The sequence below is a fragment of the Solanum lycopersicum genome, chromosome 12 (genome assembly GCF_036512215.1).
Source record: "Solanum lycopersicum chromosome 12, SLM_r2.1".
In the NCBI taxonomy this organism is placed as follows: domain Eukaryota; kingdom Viridiplantae; phylum Streptophyta; class Magnoliopsida; order Solanales; family Solanaceae; genus Solanum; species Solanum lycopersicum.
The window spans coordinates 65,151,494-65,161,386 of record NC_090811.1 but is presented as its reverse complement, the minus strand read 5'-3'; positions in this window follow the sequence as shown (position 1 = coordinate 65,161,386).

Sequence of the window (9,893 nt, the reverse complement as noted above, 5' to 3'; positions counted from 1 at the left end):
GTTTGAATTTGAGAATTAAATTTATGAAACTTTTAAGCATGAATTTGAATTTAATCGAACTTCAAGATGAATACAGACACTAAATAAAAAATAATAATTAAATTATTATGAACAAGAAATTTCGATTAATCTAATTTTCCCCATATTTTACTATTCCGCAAACCCCCCCAATCACCTCAAGGGGGATTTTTCAAAAAAATATAAAAACCTCCTCGTCTAGTTTCTTGTTTTGATAATTACAAAACGAAAAATCATAACAAAAACCAAGACTTCAAAAAAAAATTAGTCCAACAAAATAAATCAACAGTCCTTCAATTGAATAAACAATTTTAGAATTAACTGTTAGCCTGTTGTAAAGTATGTGGTAGAATATTTTGGGCATGAAGTTTGTAGGGAGTTAGAGGAGCAGTACATGAAGCCTTATTGTTTCTTGACATATTTTGGTCATTTAGGAGACGATTTATTAAAATTAGGCGATTTTTTTGTTGTTTATGTGTGTTGGCCGATAAAATATTTTGATAATATAGATTTCAATTAATTTTTTTTTTTGCAAAACTTTTACGGATATATAAATTAATATAAACTACATGATACATGATATATAGTCGTTGTAAATGATACAATAACCTTAACAAATGTTATCAAATTAAATGTACATGATACATTAGCATATACTTTACACAATAATTTATTTATAATTATAAGTGCATAACATAGTCTAAATTCTAAAATACTCTTTTACCATCAATTGAGTGATATATAACATTTCATTAAAGATAAACGGAGAATAATAAAGTTAAATTTTAATTATAAAAATATGACATTCTTTTTACGACGAACTAAAAAGGATAAAATATGTCATATAAATTGAGACAAAATGGATATTACTTTGACTCCGAGATTGTGAAGAAGTCTATCTAAGTGTTCTTATTTTTTTATGTGATACTAGATAATTTTTAATTTTTAAGATTAAGTTAGGATCAATATTCATTTAAAGTCGAGGCATTTACATAAATGACTATTATAAAGTTACAATAAGTATAACTTTATTGGCTTTTTAATTAGTAAGCTAGCACTTAAACATTGATATTAATTGTATTTATATACAGGGAAACAATGTAGATTTCAACGAGGTTGTCATTTCTTCAAGGATGGACTTGGAAACTCGTGGCTCTATAAAGGGTATGGTTGTTAAATATTTTTATTTTTTCGATCGCATGACTCTTGTTGATGTATTTTTATATTTAAAAATAAATTAAATTTAAACTTCTGATCTTTTTTCTAATGAAAATTTTTATAGTACAAATGTTATAACATATTTATAAATTTTATGACTCTAAATATCTAATGCAGACAAGATACGAGCAAGAAGGAATGTCAATATTAATGCGTGAATCATCTTCGCGTTCAGGAATATATGTTTAAACTTTAAATTATAGACCTTAGTTTTTAAAAGTTAATTTACACATGTAAATTTTTAATTAAAGAAATATCACAATTTGAAAATATTTAGTTTATGTAATTGTTCAAAATAAAAAACTTGTTAACAACTTTAATGACCTTGATAATGTTATTTTTCAATTCTATAAGTTATTTTCATTGTTCCAATTATGTGATGCATTTTTTTCTTCGTAATTAATGTAAAAATAATTTAAATTTAGAAATTTATATTACCCTTTGATAATATAGAATAGGAGTTTGTGTTTGATTCTAAATTATTGAGAAGTGTGTTTACTAGTAGTTTGCATTTGGCTTATATATATATATATTTAAAGTACTTTTAAATGTATAAAAGAGAAAAGGAAGTTAAATTGTAGTTCTAATTATTTAGATTTTCTTTTTTATGTGTAAGCTTGTTGTTGAGAAATGTAATTATTGACCTTCTAGAAGCTTGACAAAATAAGCTATATATACCAGATTTATTTTAATTTAATTAAACTATATCTTAGAAAATAAGTTCTTACTTTCTTGAATTTAATGTCCAATCAGATAAATATAGCATAAATTAAGACCAAAGAACTATTATATTATGTGTCTAATGCCACCATATAATTATTGCTAATTATATTATGTCACTACAGTATAACAATCTATATCATACCTCATGATCCCAAATATACACTATAAGCACAGGTAATAGTTGATTGATTCCCAACTTAAGTAGCCATGCAATAATAATATGTATAATAATCACTATGAATACAAAATACAATTTGAGAACTGAAAATAACAAGAAAATAATAATAAATGGTCCTTATGAAATTAAGAATGTTAACCAAGGGGGAGAAAGATCAGAAAATACAAAGATAGATAGAGGAGGATGAGAAGCTCAGACTAAGAACAGATCGAGAATAAAAGTATCAAAATTAAACTTTTTTTCAACAATTTGCATGACCCTTGAATCACAAATCATTACCCTTTTTGACGGAACCATTCTCGCACCAACTATTTAACATGGTTATACACCATTATACAATATAGATATATTGTGTATACATATTGTATAACAATGTATATGAATGAATATAGATCTCTTATACATGCTGATACATAAATGGTCCAATTTGTAAATAGTCCAATCCAAGATCCGTTTGATGTATTCCAATTTACAACTACAGCAATTAAAAATTGCACATGACCTGTATTCATAGCAATTCAAACTTTGAGTCATAAAAAATATATGAATTATGTGTGAAATTCTTTGTTAATTTGTTACTAAATAGTGTGGAACTAACAAGTAACAACATTCTTTCATCATTCATCGAGCAAAAAATCATCGTTAAATAAAATTAACAACGAACTTTTATATTTTAGTGACATAAGTTATTATTTTATTCATTTCAAAGGAAAAATAATAATGCTTCCAGTTACCTTTCAACATGACTCTAACCCTCAGCATAACGGTTGATAATACTATTCAACTTTGAAGCACTTGCAACTTAAAAGAAAAAGAAGCAAACAAAGGATAATGTTGTTTACATTATTATTATTATTATTATTATTATTATTATAGTTACAAGAAAAAAGATATAATGTATAGTATACAATTTGTTTGGCAAAGTACTTTTCAAACTTAGTACACTTCCACTTCTCTATGATCTCTTTCCCCTTTTTCTTCATTTGTCTTTGTCTATCTTAAACTTATGGTTTGCTTTCTTTTCTTTCTAATTTCTTGCAACATGCTATTCCCTACTTAAAAAAAAAGAAAGGAAATATCAATAAGAAAAGATGTACCAAAATAGAATTTGGACTCACATATAATTCACAAAAGTTTTTTTTTTCCTTTTCTTTTGCTTTTGAATTGCAAAGATTGATCTTCCCTAAGCAAGTCCAATCATGTCCAAAATTATTGTTGTGTCATGCCCCATTCTTTACCTTTTACCATTTGTGATATATTCTTTTAAATCTTAGTTGGCAAGCCATGACTACAATTTTTCAACTACATTAGATCAAGCAATGGACATGGTGTCAAATGGGATTGGCGCGTTGGTTGAATCTGAATGGATTAAAATGAAATGAATTAATAAATAACTGAGCAATGAAACATCTAAATTCAAGGTTAATTATGGATTGAGATGAAGTTAGGTAAAGATGCACTCAACAATGAGTCATTCATTATCTAGGTCTAGCCCGCCAAATTCTTTATAAAGTTTTATCTCTTCATTTTTTATATAAATTATTAAGTATATAGTAAAATTTTATTTTTTAAATTTAATTCTATACAACATATATAATTAAAAATATATATATTTTTGAATCAATTTAGTCCAAAATCAACCTAGCTTTTAGATGGACTTAGTCATGATAGATTGAGTTGTTAAATTGACAAACCAATAATCGATTCATATTTAAGGAAAACATATTTTTTTTAATTAATTTTTCAATCCCTAGTTTTAATTTATAATTGTCTTTTGGCTAATCTAATCAATAATTTGTAATTGTATGAAAGTTAAATGAGATATTGTTGAAAAACGTTTCAGTATAAAATCAAACAAAAAGAATATTCAAAGACTATACATGTGATCAATTGAGAATCTATCCATTTTCTTTTATATTAAACACCAACCATTTGTAGTTAAGAAACACATAGGAATCATGTACTCCAAAGTAGCATCAACCAACGTTAGGACAAAATTAAATTTTAGCGGTAATAAATATATATACTGACAAAAGAGCGATAAAGTGTTTACCTGTATTAATTAATTGTCATTAAATACAGTATCACTATAGGTTTAAGGAACATTTACAAAAAATCTTAAATATAACTAAATATATTTTTAATGGCAATTAATAACTGTTGCTAAAATAATTTTTAATATAGCATATGTGCACCATAAATAATTCCTAAAAATGTCTCTATATATTGACTATTACATATGGTTGAAGAAATATTGCAGTGTACGTAATTTAAATTTCAAATGGAATCATGAGCCTAAATTCTTCTACTTTGATTTGAACTATTATGCGTAGATATTCGTAATTAATTATTGTATAAAATAGGAATTTCATTAGGTATTAATAGGTATAATATTATTCAAATAAAATGAATTGTTAATTAAGTAAAGTAAGTATCTATCAGTCTTACTAGAGAATATATAACACTTGTCCCATATTGGTGATGTAAAGCTTTTTAAAGGGGTTTTAAATTAAGACAACAATATTAGCTCGTAAAAATATAATTAATCTAAATAATAAGTTGTCTAAAATTAGATCCAACTATCTATTAATAATATAATTTACGTTTTATTTTATGCGTGACTTTTCGAATTTAAATTTTTTATACATTTTATAAACATTTTAAATTATCAATTATTGTGACTCATAGTACTTTTTACGTAGTTTACAAATATATAAATTTCATTTTTAAAAAAATACAAATTTCATGCGCAAATTTTCGGTGAAACTGAAATTATTTCTCTCAAAAACCCTCACTTTTTAGCGATAGTAGAATTTTCCAAATAAAAGGTGTCATACAAATTGAAACAGAGGGAGTATTATTGAAGCATACCCCTAATCTTTGGGAGGGTTAACACTGACTCTTCTATTTATGAATACAACTCATTTTAATTCGTCTTAAAAAAATAAAAATTTCATGCGCAAATTTTCGGTGAAATTGAAATTATTTGACTCTCAAAAACCCTCGCTTTTTAGCGATAGTAGAATTTTCCAAATAAAAGGTATCATACAAATTGAAACAGAGGGAGTATTATTGAAGCATACCCCTAATCTTTGGGAGGATTAATACTGACTCGTCTATTTATTAATACAACTCATTTTAATTCATCTAAATTCAATCTAACTCGTTAATTAGATAATTTATTTATTTTTTAATCCGACTAAATTCAATCTAACTCATGAGTTGGATAATTAATTTGTTTCACAAGTTCCAACTCATAAAAGAGAAAAGGACAAGAGAAGTAAACATGAATTTTGTGAGTTTTAAGTGCATTTTCCACTATAGAAAGCACTTTTAGAATAAGGTTACCCCACAAAAATAAATAAAAGAAAGCAACATGAATGGCTCATAATGTTTTATTTTCCTCCAAATCCACCAAAATCAGTATATAAGATCTCTATAGTCACAAATAGAATATGAAACCAAAGAACATTTTAAAAGAGGAAATGAACGACTTAGAATTAGGAGAATCACCTCTAAATGCTCCAAATTCTATACCTATATTTGCCCATAAAAGGTCCAATAATGCATCTCTTAGATCCCTCGTGAGTCGTGTCACCGATTTTTCGACAAAAGAATGGTCAACTAATCATCTTTCGCCAACACTAATCATATTTTAGCAAAAAAAGCGAAAACAAGCTGTCCAACTCAGCCCATTAAGAGTGAGCCTATTTGGTCCCTAGTTATGGACCGAGTTTGATCTTACACAAACATATCACGCAACAAAAAAAACAGTTAAACAATTGTATCATATATATATATATATATATATATATATATATATATATATATATATATATATATATATATATAAACACAGTAATATAACTATGTATAACATATATAAATATGTATTAGAGATGAATATACATTCATATACAATGTTATACAATATTTCTACACTATTACAACAATTCATCTTACTCAACGAGCTGATTTTGTTTTCAATCCAGATTATCTCAAATCTCTTTTAAATAATTCATAAATTTTAGATATGATCTTCTCTCTTAATATTTCGAATCTTTTAATATAAAAATTATTAAAAATAATTCACGTTTATGATAGGTCGAATTTTAAAATTTGATCAACCAAAGTCTTCCTTTAAACAACTCAAATTTTATATTTTGTTCCCTTTCTTATAATAGTGAATATATTAGTAAGAAGATTGGACTTATTCACAATCCCATTCTTTGAGGAATAGAATGGACAATTTATGAGTATTTTATTGATCATACAAGAACTTATACCTAAATTAGTTCTCACCAAAAAAAAAAATAAGGAAAGCTTTTTGCCTAACACCTTGAGTATATTATAAAATTTAATTTCTCGAAAATGATTCGTAGCTTTTCATCTTTGCGTTTAAGACCCCAAAACCAATAAACTATTTGATGATGAATTTTTTTAAAAAAAAAAATTAAAAGAAAACATTTCACATGAGAAAATGAAAGTTGGGCCATCATAAAATAATTGATAAAATGAGCAAAAGATACTTAGATCTTTTACTATTTCCCTAGCCAATCGACTAATTCAAATTTATGTATTATATGATTCATTTTTAGGTGCGATACTCTTAACAAAAATTTTTTTATATCAAAAGCTCAAATAAAAAATCTCTAATTAAAAATGAAGGAATCTCAATTGTTTGACCATAACATAAAAATAAAAGAGCAGTTTTCACATATAACAAACATGAAAATCATATTTGCATGTTATCGCTATAGTTTGTATAATTACGCTCCATAGAAAATTTTATTTTTGCTATGGTGCTTTGGATTTGCATAATTTGCTAGAAACATTCAATTTTATACAAATTGTTTAGTTTTATAGAAATTCATTTATATATTTTAATTTGTAGAATAATATCTGTATTTATATAATTATAAGTGTATTGGACGAAAATATATGTATTTATATTTGTATATATACACTTTTCTCTCACTTTATACAAACGCAAACACATTCTATACGTTTTATACCAAATTGTATAAAATGGCTAATTGTATACCGAATCAAATGGCAAAAAATGAAACTTTTGCTACGAATTATAACTAATATAACTAGGACTGTAGCATTTAATTTAAATTAATATTTTAATTTGGAAAATTTCCTCAGTAATAATATGGTTACAATAATTTTTTTCTCTACTTAAACAAAACAAAAGTAAATGTTGTAGCTTTGATAAAGGAATGAATATAAGTGCACCTTATTATGTTTTTTTTTAAAAAAAAATCATATTTTGATAGCAAAAAATTCATTAGGCATGTATATCTTTTGGTGTAAGATATTTCAATTAATAGTGAGTATTGTTTAACTTCTATTGGTAACATTGAGTGGGCAACTCTTTAAGTGGTGATCTTTCAGCCAATAATGCTATTTTTTTCATTTTTTTTAAAAAAAAATTATACAAGAAAAGAAAAAATCCAAAAAAGAAGAAGAAAAAAAGTTAAGCATTACTCAATAATGGTAGGCAATTGAGTATTTTATTAAGACATGACAACTTGGCATTCCTTCTTTGCTTTTTCTCCACCCCACTCCCACCTCATATCTTTCTTTCTTATAATTTTCATTAGATGTTTGGAATATATATTAAAATTAGAATTCTCATTAAATTTGAATCATGTAATACACGGTTAAATTGTGCGTAATATTTTTAATATAATTTTTTCTAATTCAGGCTCAAACTCGAGATCTTTATATTAGAATTTTATCCTGATATTTTTTCTTTACTTGAAGTTTATTTTTTTCCTTAAAAAAGGTCAAAGCATTATCATAAATGCTTGAGCTTTTTCGTAGAGGAAAATATACATATTTGATTTATTCTTTTCTTTCGGTAATAGTTTGGATATCTATAAATTAAAAATTCTTATTCTCATAGCATAACATTAATGTATCCACAATGTAGTTTAATTTATGAAGAGATTTATTATCTCAACAATTTATAATATTTTTCTTTTATATTAATTTTTATATAATAATATAATGTTTTTAGTAATATATTTTCGTCATCTGATTTATTAACCGCATGATTTGCGATTATTAACTTCAGCATGACGCTCTACTTACCTTCCTAACTCAACACTTTGATTAAGGGTTTATTATTATTATTATTATTATTATTATTATTATTATTATATTTTGTTTTGATATGCTATTGCTAATCTGATGCAGAAACTTTACACAAGCTCCTTTCGAAAAAAAAACAAAGAGCCTGAAAATTAAATACCACAAGATAATTGATTTATTTATAATTAGGCCTAGGATATACTAGTATATGCATTGTATATTGTTTTCTATATCATGATGTATAATGATAAATGTGTATGCATCACTTCTATAATATCATGGAACACGTATAATATGCTTTTGACTAGGGTTTGCTAATTGCTAGTGCTTTCTCGATAGTTTTCGTATTCCATATGTACAATATTTCCTTGGTTTTCGATCCACCCATAACGTAAGCTTAGTGTATTGAGACATCGAGACGGTACCTACCAATGAATATACTTTTTATTATATTTACATAATATGTTCAAAATATATTAGTATGTAACATTATTGACAAATTATGTTATTTATCGAGACATATCTAGGATATGAAGTAATTATCATGATCGGTTTCAATTCAATACTATAATAATAACCGACCGTTCACAACTACTAATATGTATAATCGAATTTGATCAAAAGCTATTGAGTTCGTGTCTTCCCTATGGTAATATATACTGTCTCCGTCTCATTTTATGTGACACTTTCGAGATTCAAACAAATCTATCTTTGACAGTAAGTTTTTCATAGATCCTTTTAACATTTTGAATTATCAATTATTGTGACTTATAGTACTCTTTACGTAATTTATAAAAATATAAATTTCATTTCAAAAAATTCGAATATTTTATACGCAAATGTTCAATTAAAATTAAATTATTTGACTTTTGAAAAATGAAAAGAATCACATAAAATGAATCAGAGGGAGTAGTTTATTTATGCATATAGTTATCTTAATAGTGCCAAGTAGGTATACAAGGATTCTAGTATCACTATAGCTAGTCTAATTTATGATTGAGGTGGGATCCTTATCTTAACCTTTTGGAACATGGAAGAAAATAACAATATTTGAAAAGTTTTTTCATTAGTTAATTGTCTTTCTAAAAGCTTGGATAATTAGGTGTTTAACCCTAAATTATAATAGTTTATTAGGATATATAAATGCTTAAGTGACTTTCTAGAATAGGAAGAGCCACCTCTCTCAATCACTAAGGAAAAAGGAAATAATGTTCAAATATTTGATTATGTGGTCAATAAATCAATCATGGAGTAGTCTTCTCAAAGCCCATAACAAAGCTAAAAAGAACTTGTCATTATCCAACTATTAAAAGGGTTAACGCGTTTGCTTTAAAATTCTAAAAATTATTTATCGTAAAAAATCTTGTTTTGAAAAAAATAAATAAAGGAAATGGATCTCGAATGTAACTCAACTTCGAGAGTCATGAGGTAAGAATTAATCAAAGATCATATACAAGGAGAAAATATTGGTTTCTCACACCTAGTTAATTAATTAGAGCGTGGAAAACATAAATCGAGGGAGTAGACGTATTTAGATAAAACCAAAGAATAAATGTGGACATTTTTAAAAGTTTAAATTGTTAGAGAAAAATATATCAAATGAGATGGTCACACTGAACATGGTATTACTAAAAATTTCAAATTTGAATCCTCT